Source organism: Phocoena sinus, chromosome 14, assembly GCF_008692025.1.
Source record: "Phocoena sinus isolate mPhoSin1 chromosome 14, mPhoSin1.pri, whole genome shotgun sequence".
NCBI classification, from domain to species: Eukaryota; Metazoa; Chordata; class Mammalia; order Artiodactyla; family Phocoenidae; genus Phocoena; species Phocoena sinus.
The window spans coordinates 87187549-87214191 of record NC_045776.1 but is presented as its reverse complement, the minus strand read 5'-3'; the positions used below and the strand labels follow the sequence as shown (position 1 = coordinate 87214191).

Here is a 26643-nt window from a genome sequence, read left to right as displayed (position 1 = left end):
GTCAGTAGATTTTCAGAAACAGAGGGCTTGATAATATCGATGAAGTGTTCGTTAGACACAGTGTTACAGAGAAGCTCTGCCCTACTTCTCTGCAGGAGGCTGTCTTCCAGCCAGCTCAGGGGGCCCCTCCTTCAGTGACTCACAGAGTGGGCTCCCCAGGCTGTCTACTGCAGGATCCCATGCATTCTGTTGTCATCGGAATGACTTATCAGCCATTCTGCAAGCGCCTTGGACTTCAACTTAACCCAAGGTTTGCTTGAAGAGTTCACGAATATCTAAGTAGTTGGCTTGTTGCTATTATTTTCTTCCTATTTTAGAATAGCAGAATATTGTTACCCAAATCAAGTTGGGCCGCTTGCCATTCAGAAGCCAATACTTGAGAGGCAAGTGTCGGTAGAAAGGAAAGTTGCTTTCATCAGAAAGCAGGCAGTCTGGGGAGAAGGCAGACTCGTGTCCCCAAAACCACCTTTGAAGGTTTTGCTTTAGCCATGATAGTCTTAAAAGGGAAAACAAGGCGGAAGAATCTCAGTGAATCATCGAGGCAGGAGGGTGGGTTCTGCATCCTTCTCCATTGCGGGCAGACTGGCCGACTCTCTCTTCAGATGTTGTCTTGCCCATGTGATCCCCTGCAGGTTTGCTTAAGGGGACTGCTGGGGGTGAAGAGCTAGTCATTCTTTAACTACTTAATTCTTCATTCTGACTTCTTTTAATCTAGGAAGAGAATCAACAGGTTAGGCAAGGCACGGTGTGCATTCAGGAGAGCACAAGTCAGGAGTTCGGTTAGATTGCCTAGTGATCTCATTCCTGGAATTAGGTTCTTTTAAGGTTAGAGGGGAACAGAAATAGGAAAACAGAACAGGGGCAAAAGAGCTGATTTCAGTATTACTAGATTGTGGTCCAAAAGTTTACTCTGTCTTATTTCTTCTTCAAGGATTTATTGACGTTTCCTGTGGACATCTTTCCTAAGTAGTTTTGCACGTCTGAAAAAGTATAGTCTTTGTAATATTTAGTTTCCTGTGTAGAGAAAGCTATCAAGTGAACTGTGTGACTTATATTTTTCACATTCTCTGTAGCTGCTTTCTTCCTTCCATTCTTCATGCACATGATCTGTCAGAAGTAAAAGTAGTATGTAAAATATTTCTTGTTTCTAATGTGTTCTGCCCAATTTCTCCTTATTTCTGTGTTTTTCAACTTTTGCTTTAAACATTTCAATCTACAATTCTATTTTTAATATTCCAGTGCTATGCAAGTCAGCCCTTAAAAGTTTATAATCACTGTGTCTTCGTTGTACATTTTATTCTTCGTATCCATAAATTGTCTTTCTCTTGTTTTGTTCTTTTGATCTTCAACTTAACTTTTTTTTTTTTGGAGTACGCGGGCCTCTCACTGTTGTGGCCTCTCCCGTTGCGGAGCACAGGCTCCGGACGCGCAGGCCCAGTGGCCATGGCTCACGGGCCCAGCCGCTCCGCGGCACGTGGGATCTTCCCGGACTGGGGCACGAACTCGTGTCCCCTGCATCGGCAGGCGGACTCTCAACCACTGCGCCACCAGGGAAGCCCCAACCCCTGCTTTCTTGATTGACCAGTGCCCAGTCTTTATTTTTACCCTTTCCAGTGTTCACATAGGGGTAGATTTTGTTTTCTGACCCTATTTGATAGTGTTTTTCTTTGAGTAGATGAGTTATGGCAGTTTGGGGTCCGTCTTTTTATTCCACATCTCTATTTGAGATCTAATTCTGCTATTCCCATGACTTGAATAAAGAATAGGGTTTATTAGGCAGAAAGGGTAGGAGAGTACGGTGTCGATGTCTGTGATTAAGCTGTGACATACAATATTTGTGTGACAGATTTCTTTCATCATTAGCAATCATATTCAACACGCACCTAGTTCCTTTCAGCTGACAATTGAAATCATTGTTTCCTCAATAGAGTCCTATATTTTGTAATGACATGGTATTAAATCAGAAGACAGACAGTGTGAGTCTTGTTAGCCAAACTAATTACATGTTGAAGGTTTTTCTCATGCTAATTCCCAAGACTTCCTGCTGCTCTGGAGTTCATTGTTCCGTCTTAATCAGCACCCTTAAGTCAACCTCCCTCCAAGGGTGATGCTGAATATGAAGCCAGAGTGCTCTCTAAGATAGCACAGGTTGTTTTAAAAGGAGTGATGGTGGAATAACGTAGGGCAGCTGTAAGTGAGTGGCTGTTTGGTTGTTCTTGAGCTACTCTCGGACCTCAATCACATGTAGCTATTTTCATCTCCATTGGTCCAACCTAATCAGAATAGGTTCAGCCTGCCTGCCTGTTGCAGGCAGGAATTGCTTTCAGGTAGAAGACAGGGAAAAACCAAAGACGGATTTGAACAACCGTATTAAATCCTCTCTGAACTTTACAAAAATAAGCTACAAAAGCCAACAGCAGCAGTGCCGAAGAGGAGTACTTTATACACGAGGGCTGTGAGGGAGAAGCAGTGCAGAATATGACCAATTGAGAAGGGATATCCTATTGCTTCTATAAATCTTCCAATTCTTTTTTTTCTTTTTTTCTTGGCTGCACCGCATGGCACGCAGGATCTTGGTTCCCCTCCCGGGGATCGAACATGTGCCCCCTGCAGCGGAAGCTCAGTCTTAACCACTGGACCGCAGGGGAAGTCCCTGAAGTCTTCCAATTCTTAACCACTCATTTTTTAAAACGTTGTGCAGACCACACAGAAGCATTTGGTGCATTGGATTTGGCCTGCGGGTCACCGGTCTGCAACTTCTGCTCAAGCCAGAAACTCTGCACCAAGGCAGCCCTTGGAAAGCCAGACCCTGCCTTCCTGCTCAGTCTCACCTCCCCACGATGGGTTTTTTTGCCCAAATTGGACTAATTCCATGCAGTTAAATTAATACAAATTCAATGAGTTTAGTTATGTTTCTACTAATAATCGTGGCTCTTTTCATTCCTTTAGGGAACTGAAAAACACTTAACCTGCAGAATGTTTATATTAATAAATATAATACATCAGTTTAATCATGTTCATGTCTTGTTACCAAGCTGCAGAGATTTTTTTTTTTAATTGTGTTACTCTGTTTTTCCTATACGGGATAAATGAATCCTGTAGTAACTCTGAAATTGAACATCTTTTTTTTTTTTTTTTTTTTTACCCTAACTGCAAACTGGATATTTTTACCAAGATAATAAGCATGGGACCCAGAATTCAGAATATCTGCAGCCTTCTGGGCTGTCAAGGGCAGTGTCCATGGACAGAGCTTTGGTGAAGCCCTCAGCCATGATGGCTTCCCCCACACCCGGGTGTGGGATGGTACGGGAGGAGACTGTGGATTTCCATAACTCGTTAATCATGTCTAACAAGTGTCCTAGAGGCATTTGGGGGTCTTTAATGATAAGTGCACAGCAGTTAGTTTTAGAACCTTCTGAGGCATTTCTCTTCCTTCACCTCCCCAACCCAGGAGTCCCCCAATCATATTAACCTGAGATTATAGTCAGTGATGTAATGAAGCATCCGTGCAGGCAGACCCAGGGTTCAGGCAGCCATGGTGAAGGGTGAACCCAGAAGGTCCATGAGAACAGGATGCTCTGAGTAGCTCTCGAGTAGGGATTAGCTGCTGGTCATATGTCATGTTGCTGGGAAATTAACATTTCTCAGAGAAGTGCTATGGGATTAGGGAATTACTAGGGAATTATTCCAAACAACAACAGATGCCCCCAAAACATGGAACTGAAAACATTTAAAGTGGCTTAGGGACTTCCCTGGTGGCGCAGTGGTTAAGAATCCGCCTGCCAATGCAGGGGACGTGGGTTCGAGCCCTGGTCTGGGAAGATCCCACATGCCGTGGAGCAACTAAGCCCGTGTGCCACAACTACTGAGCCCACGTGCCACAACTAAATATCTTCAGAAAAGATCCTCCATCCCTCAAATGGTACCTGGCTGGATAGAAATTTTAATCAAAGTTGAAGAAAGAGAAACAATAACAGAATGAAATGATTTGGTTACGTAATAGATAAAGAGTGTGGTGCTAAGGATGCAGAGGGTGTGTACGACTTTGAAAGAAAATGTTGATACACAGGACAAGTAAATGTTAGAAGGCATCTCTTTAGCATTTGAGAAAGGCAGACTTCATAAAGTAAGAACTTATGAACTGGAAGTTGAGATAAGGTAGCCGAATCGGATGAAACTGGGGAAAGAAAGAATTAGAAGAGCTAGATTTGGTAGGAAAAGTGTTTATAGAAATGAAAACTGCAGAAGCAGTAAATGCCATTGTAGGGAAACTTTTTTTTTTTTTAACAAAAACAGAAATTGTAACAAATGAGTCTGTAGCAAAAAATCCAAAGTATTATTAATTTAAACCCTCCTACCCTGAAAAAAAGGGATTGGGCCTAGATGTTTTATACGATGTTTTCCTGTGATTTTAAAAGAAATGTTCATTTCCGTTGTATATAAACAAAAATAAATGGAAAGGAAATACAAATACGACATAGGCAAAAATAAAGCTCTTTCAGTGAATCTTATGAGGTCGCATAGTCCTCAAATGAAAATTGATAAAATAGTAAAAGAAATTTTAAAGAAAAATCTCATGCATAAAAATAACTGTAAAAATCTCCAATAAAATACTGACATGTCAAGTGGAATAATATAATACATTAATAAAACCAAAAACTTTAATCTGCAAGAATGGTATAATATTAAGAAATGTGTTATTAAAGGTAACTTTATCTTTATTTATTTATTTTTTTAAATTTGCATGGTGTTAGAGCCTCCAGATTTTTTTTCTTTTTAAAAGAAGATGTTGGGGGTAGGAGTTTATTAATTAATTCATTTATTCTTGCTGTGTTGGGTCTTCGTTTCTGTGCAAGGGCTTTCTCTAGTTACGGCAAGCGGGCACCACTCTTCATCGCGGTGTACGGGCCTCTCACTGTCGCGGCCTCTCCTGTTGCGGAGCACAGGCTCCAGACGCGCAGGCTCAGTAGTTGTGGCTCACGGGCCTCGTTGCTCCGCGGCATGTGGGATCCTCCCAGACCAGGGCTCGAACCCGTGTCCCCTGCATTAGCAGGCAGGTTCTCAACCACTGTGCCACCAGGGAAGCCCGGTAACTTTATTTTTAATTGAAGTATAGTTGATTTACAATGTTGAGTTAGTTTCAGGCGTACAGTAAAGTGATTCTATACATATATATATACACACATATATATTCTTTTTCAGTCTTTTTTGTTATAGGTTATTACAAGGTATTGGATATAGTTCCCTGTGCTATACAGTAGGTCCTTGTTGTTTATCTATTTTATATATAGTAGTGTGTATCTGTTAATCCCAAGCTCCTAATTTATCCCTCCCTCCCCCCATTTCCCCTTTGGTGACCATAAGTTTGTTTTCTATGTGTATGAATCTGTTTCTGTTTTGTGAGTAAGTTCATTTGTATCATTTTTTTTAGATTCCAGATATAAGTGATATTTGTCTTTCTCTGTCTGATTTACTTCACTTAGTGTGATAATCTTGAGTTCCATCCATGATGCTGCAAATGGCATTATTTCTTTTTTACGGCTGAGTAGTATTTCATTGTGTATATATACACATTGTGTATATATATGTACACACACACCACATCTTCCTTATCCACTCATCTGTCGATGGGCACTTAGGTTGCTTCCATATCTTGGCTATTTGTAAATAGTGCTGCTATGAACACTGGGGTGCGTGTATCTTTTTGAATTAGAGTGTTCCTCTTTTCCGGGTGTATGCCCAAAAGTGAGATTGCTGGATCATATGGTAAGTCTACTTTCAGTTTTTTTAAGGGTAAAGGTGACTTCCTGATCTATACCAACAACAATTTTGATTGAATCCAGTAGTCGTGTCTGATTTAAAGAAATAGAAACAGTACGATAGGAATAGGGTGACACTTTCCCAGAGTTATACACGGTATCTGAGTCAAGTAGCCACATTACATGTAATGGCAAAACGTAAGTAACAACACGATGAAGGATGCCCATTGTGGACACAGTGATGTAGCAGTGCTTTTGTAAATGAGCACAGTAGCTTTGGTGCCATGAAATACTGTTTTGTCAGGATCACTTGTGAGGCTGGTCAAAACTGTTTTTTTATTACTGTGTGTGTTTATCAACGTCCATACGTGATTTACTGTAGAGGATACAGCACGATCTGGATGACCCAGTTCTTCTTACCTGGCCATGGTCTTGTATACTTTCTCAGGTGTGAGATGTGACTTGTACCTGGGAGCGTCTGCACTTCAGCAGGTGCACAGGGCATGCCTCGGGATGCCCTGGGCTCGTGAGCATATCCTCTGTCAGGGCTGAGGCTAAAAACAATCAAGAATCTGTACTACGGTCAGTGCAATAAGGCAAGAAAGGATCAGACTCACCACTGGAAAGGCTAAGAATGGATTATAAGTTGTTATTAATGTCTTTAATATGAAGAAGTATAAAGAATACAAGTCACTTCCCTTTGGTAAACCTCCTTCATGTTAAAAAATAATAACGGTAACACACGTACAAGATGAGATCACTCAAATAAATGTGTGCACACTGGTGCTAAATTAGAAACCAAAGCCAGTTTTCTTCAGCCTGCCTGCTCACATGAAATAAAGTTTAATAGTATTCTTTAAGCTTCTTCCAGAAATGCATACACGTGTGTATATTCTTTTTATTTACGCAAGGGGAAGATAATTATTGAGAGAAGATATGATGTCTTTCTGGAGGATTAGAGAAACTCAGACATCTGTCACGTTGCCCCAAAATAGCAACAATTACTTTGCAAATAACGTGGAAAAAAGATCCCACTCACAAATAACAAAAATATAAATGATCTAGGAAGAACTTAATAAAAATGCAGAAAATTGAAGCAACTGGTTCATAAAACTAAAATCTATAAAATGTAAAGGAAGGCAGAAATGACCGCTTATGTGAAATTAGGGAAGGGGCAACATTATACAGTATAGTTCTCTGGAATTAATCTGTAATTTTACCTTTCCAATCAAAATAGCGGTGTTTTATTTAAGGGTAACTTGACACAATAGCTCTGAAGTTTATTTAGAAAAAACAAATGACTATATGTAATAAGGCAGATATTTAAAGGAAGAGTAATTTTGAAGACACTTAACTGTAAAATATTAAAACACACTTTAAAAATAAATAAGGTACTGCAGTACAGGCTTAAGAATAAGAAGTTCAATAGAATAAAACGGAAAGCCTGGCCATAATGTATGTATATATAAAAGAACAGCTTTAAAAACGTCTGTAGCTCTGATTGCTTACAGACAAAGATTACGTATATTTAAAATACCATATTTAAAATCTTAAAAGTGTCTTGCTGACCTGTGTCAACACTTTCAAAATACCTGACAACATACAGTGTGGTTTTAACAAGTAGTTGTCGACCAGTGCTAACACAGAAAAATAAGACCACATATTAACAGGCAGTTCACAAAATAAAATCTGAAAAATATTGTCATTCCTTATTTAAACCGAAGAAATAGGAATGATGTGGGACCGATCTCCCCTAACACACTGACAGAGGTTTAGGGACCTAACCTGCAGTAGAGTGAAAAGATGCTCCCATACTCCTGGTGAGAGTGGAGCCTGGAAAATCATACGAACATTTCAAAGGCAATACTTAGGAGAGACATTAAAATACTCCTGCCCTTTCATCCCACAACCCAGCTGGAGAATTCTTCCTGTGGAAAAAAAACTGGATGATGTGCATCTACTTTCAGATATCTTCTCACCATCTTTGTTTATTATAGAATTCTTGAGGGCGTGGGGAGGGGCTCAAAACATAATAGTAAGTAAAGATGATGGTCCCAATGCACACGTACATATACAAGGCTAAGAATTCATGTGTGTGGGTATATATAATGTCACCTAATATATATATATATATAATATATATATATATATATCTCGTAGAAAGAAACATTTGGTAGAACGTACACCAGTTTGCCTCTTGGTGGTGGATTATGGGTGATATTAATTTTCTTTGGACTTTTTAATATTTTCGAGACTAAGTGAAAATGTAATAAATTCTAGTCAGAAAAAAAATGCCACATATGAGCTTCCCTGACTGTTCCCTCTGATAATGTCTGTTCATCCTTTAGCCTTCACCTTAAAGTCACTTTTTTTTTTTTTCTTTTGCCCAAGTCGTGGGCAGCATGTGAGGATCTGAGTTCCCCAACCAGGAATCAAAACTGTGCCCCCTGCAGTGAAGCATGGAGTCTTAACCACTGGACCAGCAGGGACCACCCTAAAGTCACTTTCTTAAAGATCGTTTTTTCAGAAACCCCCAATCCTAGTGAGAGTTCTTCAGTCAGTCCCTTAAGGAACCATCTTGCTTTTCTAGCGGTTGTCACAGATTTTCTTATGTATGTATGGGTGTACTGATTTGTTGAATGCCTGTCCCTCTCCACTAGACCGTGTGTTCCGTGCTGCTGGGGACTAGGTCTGGTCGTGTGCCATACATTGTACTTAGCACCATACCTAACAGCTAATAGGTAAACATTTACTGGATGAAGAGTGAATGAGTGAATGGGTGCTCATTAAAATGGCTAACATTGATGGAATGCTTCTCACGTGCTATTCATTTAACATATCCTGTCTTATTTATTCCCGTAACGACCCTGTACACATTGCTCCCATTTTACAGGTGAGGAAATTGAGGCCCCTTGAGTTGAAAGACCCTAAGAAGGTTACATAGATGGCAAGAGGGATAGTTTGAAATGAACTCCAAGGCTGGGGCTTCTGATTGTTTTGCCTTTCAATAACTGACACAGTGAAAAGGAAACATATAGCAGTGCACGTACCTTAAGCTAGGCTGCCATGGGGGAATCATCTCTTAACTGTGATGTTTAGTCCATCCAGAGATGAGTAATGTGGGACTTTTCTACCCAGAGTAATTCAGACACTTACTTTGGAGTCTGAATGGCTCTCTGAGACATCAGTTCACTTACCCCTGTAACAAATAACAAATAGTTTTCCAACACCCTGGAAAAATCAAAATGGGATATCTCTCCTCTCTGAGGGAGAGTGTGAGGAAAGGAGGTCCCAGAGCTTCTTTTGGTCTTCGCCCTCATGGGGGTGTATCGAGCATGCTTTCTAAAAAGCGTATCTGTAGATTGTCTAACTCTGCTGATGGCTGTTAGAATGTTTGCTTTTCAAATTGATTTTTTTCAGCCAGGATTCCGGGCATCAGTGGCTAAAAAAACTGAAAGCTGGGCAGAAATGGAAAGATTCATTTGGTAGTTAGATTTTGAGAAAACATGACCTTGGTTCTTGGAAATGTGTGGGGAAGCACAGATTGGTTACCGCGGAGGTTAATTCAGTCTGTTCCTCCCAAAGGATAGGATGTTTGTGATTGGACCGGAAAAAGAGTCTAAATTAAAATAGTTTTCCTTTGTATTCTAAAGTGGTCAGGGTTCGAGGCAATGATAGTTTTTAAGCCATTTGAAACATTTTCCACCACCTCTCTTGCTTGAGAGAATTAGTGGCTTTATTCCTCTCACTCCTTCGTTCTAGAAGCAACAGTTTATTTGAAAAAAGATGAAACAGGTTTTATAACTTTCTATACTATTCAAATGTTCCACATAATGAATTGTTAGAGGTCAATTTCTCTTCTGTTGTCCGTGTGTAGGTATGATTCCATGAGTTTTATTGCCATTTTGCTTTTGATCAGTATATTTCAGAACTTGTTTCCTGAAGCAACTCATAAAAATGTAAGCCTTTGTGATTCTAATGAGACCATTTCCACTGATTTTACCCTCTTCTGTGCCCTGTTGCCTTTGACCAGACACTGTTAATTTGATTGTGTCTTGCCAGGTAGATTGTGCAAGCTGTTGAAATGAAAGAAACGTATGCAGTTGACATTAAACTTACGACACGTCTAGTGGAGGCTGAAATGGGGATATGTCACCAGGATATAGATGACAGAAAGGAAATACCGGATTAAAGGTCCCGGTACATTTGACCCTTGGATGGTTGGCAGTTTACAATTTTTTTCCTTTGAAAACAAATTCAGAAACTTCTAAATCAAGATAATTTGATTCTCTGGAGAGTTATTAACTCTCCAGAGAGTTAATAGATACAATTCACCTAGTATCTGTTAAGCATTCTTTTTCTTTCAGATACTGGGCTTGCTGGGGAGGATACAGGATGTTTATTTGTAGAGAAAACAGTTACTACAATGATAGCAAAAAGGAGTCTGTGTGCTCATTTATGGAGTATAGACACGTGCTGTCCTGATAGACCACCCAGGATGAAAGACACATTCTGCTTCTTAGTGGATTTCTAAGGGTTATGGAGAAATTTCCATGGTTACAAGGTCTTGAGAGATGGATAAATTAGGAATTTGGGATTAACACATACATAGCACTCTATATAAAATAGATAACCAACCAGGACCTACTGTATAGCACAGGGAACTCTGCTCAATATTTTCTATTAATCTATAATGGAAAGGAATCTGAAAAAGAATATATATATATATATGTAGAACTGAATCACTTTGCTGTACACCTGAAACTAACACAACATTGTAAATCAACTATATTTCATTAAAAAAAATAAGATTTTGAGGCTCCTTATTTTGTGGTTATAGGGCAAAAATGTAGAAGACACCCACGATCCTTCTCGATAGATCCCCAGTCCATTGACCTGTCCCCGTCTTCATGACCCCATCCATCCCCAAGCCATCATGTCCTTGCTGGCGAGTGCCTGAGCCTCCTGCGGGGGCTCCTTGCTGCAACCCTTGTCCTCCACACTTGTCTTTAATCAGTCATTGAAAAGATGTGTCAACACATAAACATAAGGAGATTGCAGATTCTTTTTTTAAATTCTGTTTATGTGTTTATTTAATTGGGGTACAGTTGATTTACGATGTTGTATTAGAGTCTCTGTTGGAGGAGATTTTGCAGATTCTGGGTTATCCACCCCTCCCTCCTCCCACCACCACGGTTTGCAGTCAGATTTAGAGCAAAATTCTAACTCCTTCCTGTGACTCACTGCAGGAACTGATCTCTTTTTATCTCCCTAACTTCTCCGATCATTTGCTCGTCACTCACCACGGTTTAGCCGCACTGGTCTTCTCTCTGTTCCCCACAGATGCCAAGCTCCTGGCTGTCGATTTGCTCTTGCATCCAAGCTGGAAAGCTCTTTCCCCAACTCCTTCCATGGCTTGATTCCTTGTCTTTTACATCCAGTATCAACTCCTCGGAGAAAATGTTAGTTCCTTGAGTTGGTGACTGACAAGTCCCCCAAAACCTAGCACAGTGTCTGGCTCAACGTGCACGCTCCGTAAATATTTGTTCTATGGATGGATGAACCCATCCTTGCCCTAGGTTATATTTCTCCCTCCTGAGTTGAATCATATTTTGGTTAAATATTTTGTGTGTCAAAGCCTTCTTGAAGACCTCAGATAGTCTTCTGCTTTGAGTATGGTGATGTGTGTGTGTGTGTGTGTGTGTATCTATCCATCCTGCCGAAAAATAGTGATTTTTTTTTCTTTTGAAAATTAAGATGGGCAGTAATCTCCCATCTTTGATCCTTGAACTTCCAAGCTTTGATTCATGCTTCCTATTTTATACAACTACGTGCAGATTATTAAGCTTCACGCTTTTGAGGATGTTAGTACGCAAAAGACAAAATTCCTACTCTCACAAAGCTTCTAACCTAGTGTTTGAAATTGATCCCGGGGCATTCATTAGAACAGAGGAAATAGTAGTTTAAACTGAGAATTCTAGAAGGGATCTACTCTAAGCTACTCTTTGAGAAAATCCAGTTCCTTGGATAAAGAAGATGTGGTACATATATACAATGGAACATTACTCAGCCATAAAAAAGAACAAAATAATGCCATTTGCAGCAACATGGATGGACCTAGAGATTGTCATACTGAGTGAAGTGAGTCAAACACAGAAAGACAAATAAATGATATTGCTTATAGGTGGAACCAAAAAAAAAAAAATGGGTACAAATTTACAAAACAGAAGTCGAGTCTAGGATGCAGAAAACAGACTTATGGTTACCAGGGGACAAGGGGGGTGAAGGATAAACTAACTGGGAGATTGGGATTGACATATACACACACATATTGACATGTGTATATGTGTACATATATATGTACACATATGTATACACATATGTGTATATATTGACACATATACATATATGTATATTGACATATACATACACACATATATACGTATAAAATAGATAACTAATAAGAACCTGCTGTATAGCACAGGGAACTCTACTCAATACTCTGTAATGGCCTATATGGGAAAAGAATCTTAAGAAAAAGAAAAGAGTGGATATATGTATATGTATAACTGATTCAATTTGCTGTACACCTGAAACTAACACAACACTGTAAATCAACTATACTCTAATAAAAATTAAAAAAAGAAAATCTAATTCCTGAATGTCTGTGGGCGTAAAAGAGAGAAAAGAAATACCCATTTCCGGCAACCTGCTGACCCTTTGTCACGGCTTCCTTTCACCAGCTATTGAGTTCAGAAGAGGCACTACTTGAATGCCTTGGTTTCTCTTATACTCAAATTTGTGTAAATTTCCTGTGTCCAGAGGGCAGTTACCTGGATGCTTGGGGAGGGGAGGCTGACCTAGGGCTCTGGATTGGTGTACAAACCTTGCATCGCTTCTCCTGTTCTCAGGCTCCTGCCTTGCCCCCCACCTCCCCTGGCCTGATGTTTCTAGGTCTGGGTCTTTCTGGGATGAGCAGGGACCATCTGCTCTATCTCCAGCACTGCCCTTCTTTGTGGGCATTTAGGCTGCTGACTTCTCTGCTCTGGAAGCACAGTTGCCCTCATGGCTCCATCAGCCTTTGATCTTCCCCAGGCAGTTACCTTGCACCTGATGCTGTCTGTCTTGCATGTTCTTTGTTCTGGCAGCCGTCTTCCTTTTCCTCCTGAAATTCCATTTGGTCTTGTTAATAGGGTTTCAGGTAAGAGGGAGCAGAGATAAACCTATGGTTTACTCCACGCTTTACCAGAAACATCTGGAATGGTGTTTCCTCTTGGGAGGAAAGTGGTCCTTCTTGAAATGCACAAGACTGAGATTTTAGGGAAAATCAATTAAATGTTGTTACTACTTTTGGGACAATTTGGACAAATAAAACTTAACCTTTTTCGGCAGTAAGATTGAGCTGCAGAATTTTTGGAGACCATCTAGTGCTATGCTTCCATGTACTGGGAGGAAAGAGGCCCAGAGAAGAGAAAAGATATCCCCAAGGTCACAAAATTATTCTTTGGCGGAGGTGGTGCTAGAATTCAGAGAGAGAATCCTAATACCGGGAGTGGTATTTCCTGGGTTGACCTCCCCTGATTTAGGGTAGGCAGAGCTGTCCAAAGCCACGTACAGTCCAGGATTCCCCCATCTGCTGTGTGTTCTGCCCAGTCCCTTCTTTCTCTGTCTCAGTGGGAGTCCCCACTGGCCCATCCCACACAAATGCGCTTGGAGCTCCTACCTTCACTATTTTCCTTCCCTCTCTTTTATTTTCTGTGACAACATGAAACCATCCAGTTGCCCTGGAGTGAAGGAAGAAGCATGACACGAGGACATCATGCCCATGAAAGTTTGTCTTTGCTCCTGTCAGGCAACTGATTAATTGCACGTCCCTTCCTGTCGGTTTCTTTCTGGGAAACGGGGTCCTTTCCCCACCGTGGCAGCTCTGATGGACAAGCGTCAGCCCTGAAACTCACAACCCACATATAAATAGAGTCAGTAAAATTGAAAGACAGAAGGGCTTGAAGGAGCTAGCTGTCAGGAAATTCAATAAATTTAACTTCATTTCTGATTACAGGCAAGTCAGGTACACATTGAAAGGTTTGTGGAGCGAGGCGTGTTTTCCTCTGCCTTAGGGACTTTCTGCTTTGCCGAGACAGAGTAACACGGAAGCCTTTAATCTTGTGGCCATTCAAATGCCTGTGCTCCTGCAGTGAGCTGTTCTGATCAGACGAAGGATGAGCTGGGGTTTTTGTTGTTATGCAAATCACCTTCAGGTCAAAATTCTATATTTCTAATGCCCTGGTCGTCTCTTAGGAACTGGTGAAAGAGCATAGCTTTACAGATAGATCAGCCCCTCATCTTGTATTTTATTGCCCACCAAGGACCTTTGTAATTTATGCCTTTCTCACCGACTCGCGTTGTGTGTCCATGCCCTTGTTTTGTAACGCTTCTTCTCGTTCCAACTTCGCTCAACTAGGACAGCGATGGTTCTTACTTTTAAAATATAGGCACCAGTTTTTACTTTTTAGCTTAAAATCTTAATGCTAAACCCAGTCTCTAACAGAAAGGTAAGTGGGCGTGCTCTGGTCCAGGTGATGGGAGCAATGTTCGTTCGTTCACTCATCCTGCTGCCTTCTGTTCACAAAAGCCGAGACATACCGGACCACTGCAGAAGTGCGGGCCCTCAACTCCAGGCTTAAACCCGTGGCATTATCCAGTGCATTCTGCCACACATTCATTCATGCGTGCATTCATCTATTCCTGCATTTTTTCATGAAGCCATGCATCCGTGCATTCACTTCTGCATCTCTGCACACATGCATACATTTATTCCTGCGTTCATTCATGAGTTAATTCATTTACACGTTCATTTAGTCCTACATTCATGTATTCCTGCATTCATTTATCCCTCCGATCATTTATTTACGCGTCCATTCACCACAGATTCTTTGGTACCCACCGCATGCCAGGCACTGTTCCAGGCCCTGGATACGTACCAGTGAACAAAAGAGATAAAAATCTTTGCCGCTGTCCTTATAGTCTGGTGAAGGGGGACAGAAAAGCAAGTAGAATATACAGAATGTGGGATAGGGGACAGGAAGTGGGGTGGGTTGGGAGGTGCTTGCGCTTGTACCTGATTAATGCACATGGATTAGAGCCTGAAGGATGGGGGCTGATCAGGGAGTCTGGGGCTTCCTGTAGCGTCAGAAATAGATGAGGATAAAGCACATACACGGATTAGTTCTTTTTTAAAATTTATTATTTTGAAGTATAGTTGATTTACAATGTTGTGTTAATTTCTGCCGTACAGCAAAGTGACTCAGTTATACACATATACATTCTTTTTCATGTTCTTTTCCATGATGGTTTATCACAGGATGCTGAATAGAGTTCCCTGTGCTTTGCAGTAGGTTCTTGTTGTTTATCCCTCCTCTATAAAATAGTTTTGCATTCACTAATCTCAAACTTCTAATCCATCCCCACCTCCCCTCCCCCTTGGCAACCACAAGTCTGTACTCTCTGTATGTGAGTCTGTTTCTCTTTTTTTCTGTATTGGAGTAGAGTTGATTAACGATGTTGTGTTAGTTTCAGGTGTATGGCAAAGTGATTCAGTTATGCAGATACGTGTATCTATTCTTTTTCAAACTCTTCCCATTTAGGTTATTACAGAATATTGAGCAGAGCTCCCTGTGCTCTACAGTAGGTCCTTGTTGGTTATCCATTTTACATATAGCGGTGTGGACATGTCAATCCCAAACTCCCTAACTAACCCTCTCCCCACCCTTCCCCTTGTAACCATAAGTTCCTTCTCTAAGTCTCTGAGTCTCTTTCTGTGTCATTGATTAGTGCTTAATTCTGAGGCACAGAGAGATGGAGAGGGGTGGGTGGGGGAGGGGAAAGGTCTTTTGCCAGCAGCCCGGAAGGTTCTGGAGCTTCTTCCTTCCACCTGACAACGATGAGTAGAGGCGGCAGAGGACACAGCTATTCCAGAGCATGGACACTGGGCCCCCTGCAACTCCTGCCAGGGGAGGCTGGAGGCTGGGCGGGGTTCCTTTCCAGAACACGATCACTTCTTTTTTTTTAATTAATTTATTTTATTTTTGGCCGCATTGGGTCTTTGTTGCTGTGTGCGGGCTTTCTCTAGTTGGCGGCTAGCGGGGGCTACTCTTCATTGCGGTATGCGGGCTTCTCACTGCGGTGGCTTCTCTGGTTGCAGAACATGGGCTCTAGGCGCACGGGCTTCAGTAGTTGTGGCTCGCGGGCTTAGTAGTTGTGGGTCACGGGCTCTAGAGTGCAGGCTCAGTAGTTGTGGCACTTGGGCTCAGTAGTTGTGGCTCGTGGGCTCTAGAGTGCAGGCTCAGTAGTTCTGGCGCATGGGCTTAGTTGCTCCACGGCATGTGGGATCTTCCTGGACCAGGGCTCGAACCCGTGTCCCCTGCATTGGCAGGCGGATTCTTTTTTTTTTTTTTTTGTGGTACGCGAGCCTCTCACTGCTGTGGCCTCTCCTGTTGCAGAGCACAGGCTCCAGACGCGCAGGCTCAGCAGCCATGGCTCACGGGCCTAGCCGCTCCGCAGCATGTGGGATCTTCCCAGACCAGGGCACAGACCTGTGTCCCCTGCATCGGCAGGCGGACCCTCAACCACTGCGCCACCAGGGAAGCCTGGCAGGCGGATTCTCAACCACCGCGCCACGAGGGAAGCCCTAGAACACGATTGCTTCTGCGCTTCCTCCTGTCCCCTGCTGATGGCCGTGAATTCACCTTAAGAACAGGAGAGCTTGTGTCACTTATCCAGGTCTGTATGGGACTTGATGCCAGAGGTTACCCGTGATGTCCTGCAGGGCCTGCTTTCTGAAGCTTGCAAAGCATCTGCTCACACGGTAACGTTAAGAATTTTGGTTAGTTTCCAAAATTTAAAACTTGGGCGAGTACATGCAAGAAATCTGGATTTCTGTTTTTTCGCCAGCCACCAGGCAACCGTAACAAACGATTCCTCGTGACCATAACCAGCCAGAATGAAGATTCGGTAACTCCTCTGGAGGGCGCGTATGTCCCCACCTTCCCCATTTTCTTTTAGAGAAGTGGGATGCACTTCCGGTTGCTTCCTGCCTGCAGGAAGCGAGGGCAGCGTGAAGCTGAGAAGATGCGGCTGGGAGTGGGGATGGGGGTGGGTGGGCACCTAGAGGCGCATCGGCTTGATCTGGTGCCGCGCACATGGCAATTTGAGGAGCCGTAATTTGGGGATCACAGAGATCAGTTACGTTTTAGGAATTCTGATCTATAAAGAAAGGGTGGAGGGCTGCTTCAGAGTTTCAAAAACTGCATAACAATCACGTTGTTATTCCAGGTGATAAGATGATTCTTTAAAATCTGATATTCACAGTCACACTTATTGAGAGATGTGTTTTTTAATTGAAGTGCAGTTGACGTACAATGTTGGGTTATTTTCTGCTGTACAGCATGGTGACTCTCATACACATATGTTCTTTTTCATACTCTTTTCCACGATGATTTAGTACAGGGTATTGAATCTAGTTCCCTGTGTTGTACAGTAGGACCTTGTCGTTTATCCATCCTATAGATAATAGTTTGCATCTGCTAATCCCAAACTCCCAGTGCATCCCTTCTCCACCCCCCTACCCCTTGGCAACCACAAGTCTGTTCTCTGTGTCTTTGAGTCTCTTTCTGTTTCATACAAGAGTTCATTTGACAGTCACACTTAGTTTAAAGAGGTGACTTAAATGTTTACAATAGGAAGGAGCTTGGTGCATCCTTTAGCCAACATTTATCCCATATGAGATATTGTGCTTGTCCAGTTGGGCCGCTTAAACCACGGAGATTTCTCTCTCTCAGTTCTGGAGGCTGGAATTCCAAAACCTGGGTGCCAGCCTGGTGGGTTCTGGTGAGGACTCCCTTCCTGGCTTCAAATGGCCACCTTCTCACAGCGTCCTCACGGGGTGGAGAGAGAGCCCAGGTGTCTCTTCCTCTTGTTAATAAGGGCACTGATCCCATCATGGGGCCCCACCCTCCTGACCTCATCAATGTCTGGTCCTCTCCCAAAGGCCTCCTAACAAACACCGCCACGGGGGTGGTGTGAGGGCTTCCATCTATGCATCTGGGGGGACACAATTCAGTCCTCAGCAGCCATGAAGGAAGAGGCCACATTTTAAAAGGCTGCACACAAACCACTGCGTGGGAAGATTTATGAATCTGAACAGAGTCAGTGGTTCTAAAGGCCGCTCTGCTTTATGCATGCAGTGTTCATTGGAAGATGTAGCAGCCGAGTGGCTGGGGAGTGATGGGCGTCCAGAAACACCATTTATTTAGCACCTTCTCTGTACCAGGCAGTCCTGTGTGTTATCCTGATCCTGACAGGAGGTAGATACTATTATAACCATTTTACTTATGAGAAGACTTGGTCCCCTAAAGGTTGTTTGCGCCCAGACGCCCCACCCAGCGAGTGGCAGGGCTGACCTCAGAACTTAGAAAAGTTGGACGTGAGCAGAATAAGGAAGATGGTGTAAATGAGTGGCTCAGGCCGGCTGTGGGATGCGGCGGCCAGGCTCGGGACTCCAGGAAGCCTGGATGCCGTCTGCCCAGCGCATCACTATAACCCTGACGCCTAGCACAGTGCCTGGCACACAGTGGGTACCCAGTGCATCTTAGCTGAAAAAAGGCTCTGAGGCCGCTGGCGCAAGGGATTTTGGATTGTCACGTGAAAACTCGTGCTTCTGAAAGCTCACAGTATGTTCGTGGCAACAATGATAAGCTTGTCACTAGTGGGCCGATAGTACATGATTCAAGCAGAAACAGTGGTGGGTGTCATAAAATTCACACTGCCAGTGTTTAACCTGTGTCACACGGCTGGTACCAGAGATGGCCTTTGAGGGTTAGCTAGGACGCCGTGGAGCATCTTTCAGAAAGTTGCTGTGCGCACACATGATGTGACGTTCTGCACAGGATGACTTCCCGACTGTCAGTGGTTTATGGGGTTAAAATGCAAGGCCTCTGCTCTGGACCTGGAGGAATGCTCGCTGCAGGGTAAGCCTTCTAACATCCTAACAGGATTGCTCTTCAACTCACCCGGAGGTTGTTTGCTAATATAGGAGGGAATTAAATCATACACTTTTCAACCTCATTGATTTTAAGTTTAAATATGTGCTTTCAGATACAACAAAGATGAGAGAAAGAGAAAAAGGGAGAAATTGTGTGGGCGGCACAGGGGCTGGGAGTGGGTTTATTACCTTATACCATGCCGGGAGAATAAATACTTTTGAAAATCGTGAATGATAAAGAAAATACATTTTAAAGAGCTAATTTAAGAATTGATAAAGGAAGAAGAAGGAAAAAAAAACCCAACAGTGAGGGCAATTACACCCCGTGCGCACAGATGGGAGATGCTTCGTTTTCTTCCTGGAATGAGCTTCCTGCTACGCAGGGAGTAATTTTCGGATTTCAAGATGAGTTTTTCCTACAAAATGGGCACTAAATGCCAGCCAGTGACTTTACCTGGGGATGTTCTAAAGAAACTGTTATCTCCTCCCATCTTGGAAGAGGGAAAAGGTAGATGAAAGCAAACGTGAAGATTCTGACTCTGTTGGAATTACGGAAAGACATTCTGCTCATTTATAATGTTGAGCCTTGCTGAGGGATTTCAGAGATCATCTACGACCCTTTCTTGCTTCACAGGCAAAAGTGATCCTTGCTGGTAGGTCTGGCACAGGATACCAGCAAGCACCATTCAACCAGTTGTTAAGTATCTTTAATATTCGTAGTGCTGGCACACTGGCTTTAGTGCTATCCACTGGCTTCACTGTTCATAAAACGCAAGTACCGAGCTTTTGACTCCAACCAAAATTGAAGTTATTCCAAACATGGGGTTGAAATCAAACAACCGTCAGAACTTGAAGACAAAAGACCTGTTTTTCCTATTGCTTTTGTCTGCAACACTTGCCCTGCACATCCGGGCCCTACAAATGAAAATACTTGAACTTGGACTGTAATTCCGGTTTGGCCACACGTGAGCCCTGTGCATTGTATGAGAAAAAGGCGATTCCAGACACTGTAACACATCCGTGGAAGGTTCTGAGAAGAAAACACGGATGATGGGGAGGAAAGCAATTTATTACCAGCAACATCCTTTGCAGACTGAGATCATATTTATGACCCTATTTTTGACCATTTGCATCTCTGAACATAGGACTTGTTTAGTGTTTTTCTCACTCCGCTGACCCTGAGGCAAGACCAGAGCTCACCAGTTTTCAGTTAACTGTGAACCCCACACTGAATCAGACCTGTCCCTGGGCTCTCAGAGTTGTCTGTTTGGAGGACTTTGGAACAAAAACCATCAGTCTGATAGGGTGGCTCTTTCCAGAAACCTCTCTCATGAGTCTTCAAAGCTTCAAGAAACTGGAGTGACCGTTTCAGAGAAGCAGAAGGATACTGGGTTTCCAAGCTTGGGGTGATACTTACTAGCAAAGACTTCACCTGCCAACCACACGACCAAGGTAACAGAAGCAAACAAAAAAGCGCCCGGTTCTGGAAATATGATTGGGGGTTCCAGTGAACAGGAATTGAGCTGCATTGAGGAGCACTTGCCTCTTGGTTGGAATTTTTCAGAGCACAGAATGCATCAGGACTCCATGTCCCAGCCTCCCTTGCAGCTACGTGAAACTGTGTGACTCATTTCTGGCCACTGAGATATGAGCAGGAGTAACCCATGCCTCGTCACTGACATTGATTTGGAAGAGATAAGCATGGGTTCCCATGAGCTCCCTTCGTCCCCACTGTCTGGGGCGCAGGCAGGATTTGGGGGTTGAAGCTGGGCATGACTTTATAGCTTGGCAAGCATTATGCCATTTAATTCTCACACTATCTCACTGAGATAGGTTCTATATTTATCCAGTATTTGCCAGTAAAGAACAAAGGCACAGAGAGAATGAATCATTTGCCCAAGGTCAAACAGCTAGAAAGGACTAGAAAGCAGCATTCAAATACACTTTGCAGAACATTTGGTCCTGTCCAAAATGTCCATAAGACGTTTGGACCACACCAAAAGGTCCTTGAGATTTGGTCCTATCTAAAATGTCCGTGAGGGCTTCCCTGGTGGCGCAGTGGGTGAGAGTCTGCCTGCCGACGCAGGGGACACGGGTTCGTGCCCCGGTCCGGGAAGATCCCACGTGCCGCGGAGCGGCTGGGCCCGTGAGCCACGGCCGCTGAGCCTGTGCGTCCGGAGCCTGTGCTCCGCAACGGGAGAGGCCACAGCGGTGAGAGGCCCGCGTACCGCAAAAAAAAAAAAAAAATAAAAAAAATAAAATGTCCGTGAGCATATTTGGTTCATGCCAGATGGTTTTGGACAGGACCATATATCGAGGACCTTTTGGCATGGACCAAATGCCTTATGGACGTTCGGACGGGACCAAATACCTCCTAACCCCACTACAAAGGGTCCAACTGCAGAGCACATGTTCTGAAGTGCTGTGCTACATGGTTCCACGTATTTTTACCTTGAGGATCATGTGATGCATTAACCTTTTCATGAATGTCCCTCTGTCCTTCAGGAGTTACTATTGCATTGCCTATGAGGCTATGTTCAGAAAGGCTATGAATATTTTGGACTTTCTGTGTTTTAAAATCAGGAAGAGCTCCCTTCTCTAGTGTGGGTGTGACGGCTGATAGCTTACCAGGATCCTTTCTCACCTTCGTCCTTTAATAGTGTAACTCCCAAGTTTTAGCTGGGCACTTGGATATAGTTCAAGGCTGCATTTTCTGACCTTTGTTGCAGTTCGGTGAGCCCCTGGGATTAAGCTCTTGCCAGTGAGAAGTGATTTAAAGTGCTTCCTGGATCTTTGCTTCCCACTGGCTGGGACATAGATGTGATGGTGGGAACTGAAGCAGCCATTTTGGACCCAGAGGTGGAAGCCACATAGTGAAACTTTGGAACTGCCCTACTAGCCCAAGACTCCCCATGTGAGAAAAAATGTAAACTCGTGTTGCATAAGTGCTGTATTTTGGGGTCACTTTTTATAGTACCCCAACTAATACTCTCAAGACATCAGCCTCAGATCTGGCCACCTGGAGAATTTTTCCTAGGCTGCTTTGCAAAGTCTGTCTCATTTCATGCTTGCAGCTATTGCTATGACACACAAGTCAGAAATATTATGAGGTGTGCATGGACTAAGACAGATGAACCACCTTAACATTTATAGATAAAGGGCCAAGAAAGACAAATGTGGTAATTTCTATATTGTTAGTTTCTACTGGGAGGCTTGAGAAACTTAAAACCAAACCCTGATCTTAGGATGTTATAGATTTAAAAGAAATGTATTTTGCAACAGAGCCTTTGACTAACTAACCCTTTACCATTCATGTTGCACCCCTCAAATATTCCTTTGAGTCCGCAAAGCTCAAGATGCTTTCACTTGCCAAGAACGAGCGGCCATAGCAACCCAAAGAATCCGCTCATTCATATATTCAAGAGCTAGTCAGAAATTCATTTATTAGGAACATTCCTGATAATGGTGTTACAGGAATACCACTAAATTCTGTGTTAATCAGCTCTCTCCCCAGAAATATGGTTATTAACATCCCTTTGCTATAGATCAAAGAGAGATTCTAGCCACTGTTTCAATTTTCTCTTCAATTTAATGACGACAAAAGGTCCTGGATTAATCGCCCTGAGGTCCTTTTTAGTTATTTATCTATGTAGCAGGTACAAGGGCTTGTGGAAGCTTGAAATTCAGTTATTACAGCCTTTGCCTGGAGCTTACCTCCCTGTGTAATTCCCTCCCCCGTTCCCATGGGTCATAAACTCAAATGCCCACAGAGCCAGGCAGGTAGAGTGAATTGAAGTGAAGCAGGCCAGGTGGAACCATGGTCTCCATGGAGATGCATCCTACACAAGGTGCTGTGTCTCCTTGGGCAGCTCTAGCTTCTGGGCCTGATTCTTCCCTGATGAAACGGGGCTGAGAGTGCTACCTTGGAGGATGGCTATGAGAATTATATGTAAATGCATGTGGTCCCATAATATTCAATAATTAATAATAATAATAATACTAGTAATAATAATAATACTGAACCCTAAGTATACGAGACTTGCCAGCACAGGGGCTGTGATTGAAAAATAGCGGGGACCCTTACTAAGGCAGAGCCTTCTCATTGTCTTTCCCAATATCTGTTCTTCTTCCTTAAAAACAGGACCCTGATTTAAAAAAGGACATGGCCACCTAGAGTAAAAACTGCATTTCCTTGTAACTAGGTGTAGCTATTTGATTGCAAGCAGAAGTGTCAAATGGGAACTTCCATAAGTGTCCTTAAAATGCAAAGGCCTTTCGTTAATCTTCTGTCCTTCCTGGATTTGGGATGTGATGGCTGGAACTGATGCAACCACCATGTTTCATGAGAGTTTTTAAAGACATAGGTGGGAAAAGATGGAAGGAGCTACATTCCCTTCTGGTCATGAAGGCGCAATTCCAGTCCTGGAATGCTTAGCACTAGAGGACATTTCCATGACAGATAAGCTTGTTGCAACCACTGTCCTTTTGTTGTCCACGTGACCTTTATTATTGTCCTTGTATTCACGAACCGAGTCCCTTGTCATGTGCAGCAGCAGGAGCTGTCTGATGATGATGGACCAGTCCAGGTGTGGTTGAAGGAGACATGTTAGAACTCCCAGCCCAAAATTAAAAATTAAGAAACAAAAAAATGTACAAAAATTTAAGCTCCTCAATGTTAGGGATATAGCAACTTCTTCCACACAGCATCGTGTCCCCAAATAAGTAAAAATAAAACCATATCTGGGTCAGAGTTCAAGCTACTATTTTTTACCGTCATCCTTTCCAAACATTTATTTAGTGTAAAAGTCTCCGATTATCAAAAATCATCCCAGTGCAACAGCAACTTGCAAACAATTTTCTAAAGCATCTTTGATGCACAGGTTTACTGTACCCAGTGGGGTGACTGAGTCATCATTAATGCGAACTTGATGGTGCCCAGTGTTCCGAGGAGTCTTCCAGGAATAATAAACAGCTGGAAATAACTACTGACAAATTCTCCAGGTGCTTTTTACCAGTGTGTTGGCAACTGAGTTCATTCTAGATCAATGCAGATTCTCAAGACTTGAGGATTGAGCCCAGAGTCTACCCCGGGTTGTTTGCGCATCACGCTTGGGAACTATGTAATCTGGGTAGTTGAGCTTGTATAGCAAATTAGGGAAACTTTTTCAAATTGAAAGAGGGCAGTTTATTTATTTTAAAGTTTCTTTTATTGAAGTAGAGCTGATTTACAAAGTTGTGTTAGTTTCTGCTGTACAGCAAAGTGACTCAGTTATACATATATATATATATATATATATACATATTCTTTGTCACACTCTTTTCTACTATAGTTTATCACAGCATGTTGAATAGAGTTCCCTGTGCTAGACAATAGGACCTTGTTGTTTACCCCTTCAATATATAATAATTTACATCTGTTGACCCCAAACTCCCAATCCATCCCTCCCCCCTTGGTAACCACAATCTGTTCTCTCTGTCTGTGGGTCTGTTTCTGTTTCATAGAGAAGTTCATTTGTGTCATATTTTAGAGTCCACATGTAAGTGATATCACACGGTGTTTGTTTTTCTCTGTCTGACTTACTTCACTTAGTATGATCATCTCTAGGTCCATCCATGTTGCTGCAAATGGCATTATTTCATTCAAAGGGCAGTTTACGACAATAGTTTTCTTTTGTGCTGTGGGGGGAGAACGGGTTTCTGTTGGTCTGTCCTTTTTTATAGATTCTTTGTCTTAGGTTGTTAAAAATGACACATACTTTGTGGAGTGATTTTAACTTGTCATTCCTCATTTTGCGCTGCAAATTTAAATTTTTTTGCATTTGAGATTTTTGTTTGATATTCGGGGTGCACTCGGCGATAGTTGATGATGCCCTTGTATTTTCTGAAAGCATGATAAGAAATTGGTATATCACAAGAAAAGAGGAAAGTCCTCGAGAGGTGCTTTATAAAGTCTCCCAAATGGTCCCATGTTCGCAGGATGTGAAATAGTTACTCTTTGGTGGTTCTGATGCTGGAAAGTCAGAGGTGGAATGGGACAGGCTAGGTGGCTGTTCTGATCCAGTGGAGAAGCTGTTGATTATCTAACTCACAGATGTATTTTATTTGTCCTCAAAGAGTTGTCTTTTTGTAAAGTCTGGGTTAATTGCCATTAAAAAAAAATCTCTCAATGTCACATAGGGAAACACAAGGGTGTCTGGCTTCTGTAAAATCACCAGCAGAGTCCTAACTTCTTCTCGAGATGGGGCATGAGCTCCAATTCCCTGCAGCTCCAACCTAAGTTTTCACCTTCACAATGTTAGACTCACCCTGAAACCCTAGGAATTGCGGTTTGCCGTTCCTGCTTAGCTAAATGGCACAGGATATAACGGTAACAAACATCACAAATGACATTTTGCCCTGGGGGAGTCTTACAATGTATAGACCCACTCAGCTGTTCCCCAGAATTTTCTAAAATGACGGAATTGAACATATATGTGGTAGAAATTTAAAAACACCTTTGGTAATAAGAAAAGACATCCGGGTGTCTGACTCTGTGGTTGGAAATGCCACTATTCAAAGGTGTAGATTTATTTTCCTACTCAGGTGTGTAGAGGTTGATTAAAAACAGCTAAAGAAGCAATGGACTTGATGATTAAACAGGATGTCTTTTTTTTCCTCCCTGGAAAGAGGGAATTTTTTGAAGCTTATTACCTAAAAATGCAGCTACGGACCTGACAAGTTATTCTTGTTACTTCTTTTCCTAGTTAAGGAGCAAGGACTTGCATAAATCATGAAGGAACTGAGTCTTTTCCTTCTTAAGTATCCAATTTAAATATGTTTATCAACAAGTATGCTTGAAAAAATGAATTGAGCAATTTTTACGGAACAGCTAACAGAATAGAAGAAGCGAGGTAAGGCTCCCATTTTTCTGTGACGTATAAGGTATGACGGGTTGACATCCTGCTTCTTTAACTAGTAGCTAACAGCCAGGAGGTGTTCCGAGTAGGGCTGGCCTCACTCCATTGTCAATCACTGGTCCCTGAGAAAGAACCAGAAGAGAGAGACTTTGGGAAATTGGGGGTGGGCGGTCACTAGTCTTTGAAAATAAGCAAAGAACAAAACTGTTGGAAGGGGCTGAGCTTTTCCATCTCAGCTTCTGAAAAGACTTCCCGAGCAGTAGTCCTAAAATCTCTTTGGTAGTAGCCCTTTGAACTCTCAAGCATCAGGCGTGTTAAAGGCAGGTGCCCCGGGGGCAGAGTTTGCGGCCCTCCTATAGGTGTTTCACGGTTCCTGGGATATTACGGAGTATTTGGCATCTTGAACGAGATTCAGATCATCCCAGCACAGGAATATCATCCTTTCCTTCTTCGTTCCCAAGATTTTACTTTTACGGAGCAAAGGGTTTAAAGTTATATGCCCCCTTTTCAACCTTCCTGGAATGTTTTTTTTTCAAATCACAGCACAAATACAAAATTCATTACAACTCGGTTTCGAGGCTCATTAGTTGTTGGATCTCGGTTTCTCACCAAGAGAGAAGAGAATTATTTTTCTTATTGTTGAGGCAGGATAGCATAGAGTATTCAGTATCAAAAAATATGCATATATGTGTGTGTATATATATATATATATATATATATATATACACACACACACACATAGACACATACATATGCACATATATACAGACACACACATATATATATATTTTTGTGTGTGTGTATATATTTTTTACCATAATTATGACTGGTGTGTGTGTGTTTATGCAGCAGATTTAATGCCTCTAGTAGCTGCTATATGGCAAGAGTGCAAAGGGAGGGGTGTCCCTGGGGACGAGAATGAAGTCACTTTTAACAGAGTGCACATATG

General features: G+C 42.5%; 1 protein-coding gene across 1 annotated transcript in view; it reads left to right on the top strand.

The window, feature by feature from the left end:
- TMEM132D (transmembrane protein 132D) overlaps positions 1 to 26643 on the top strand; it is a 643197-nt gene that overhangs the window by 90968 nt on the left and 525586 nt on the right. The gene's annotated exons all lie outside the window — the stretch shown is intronic.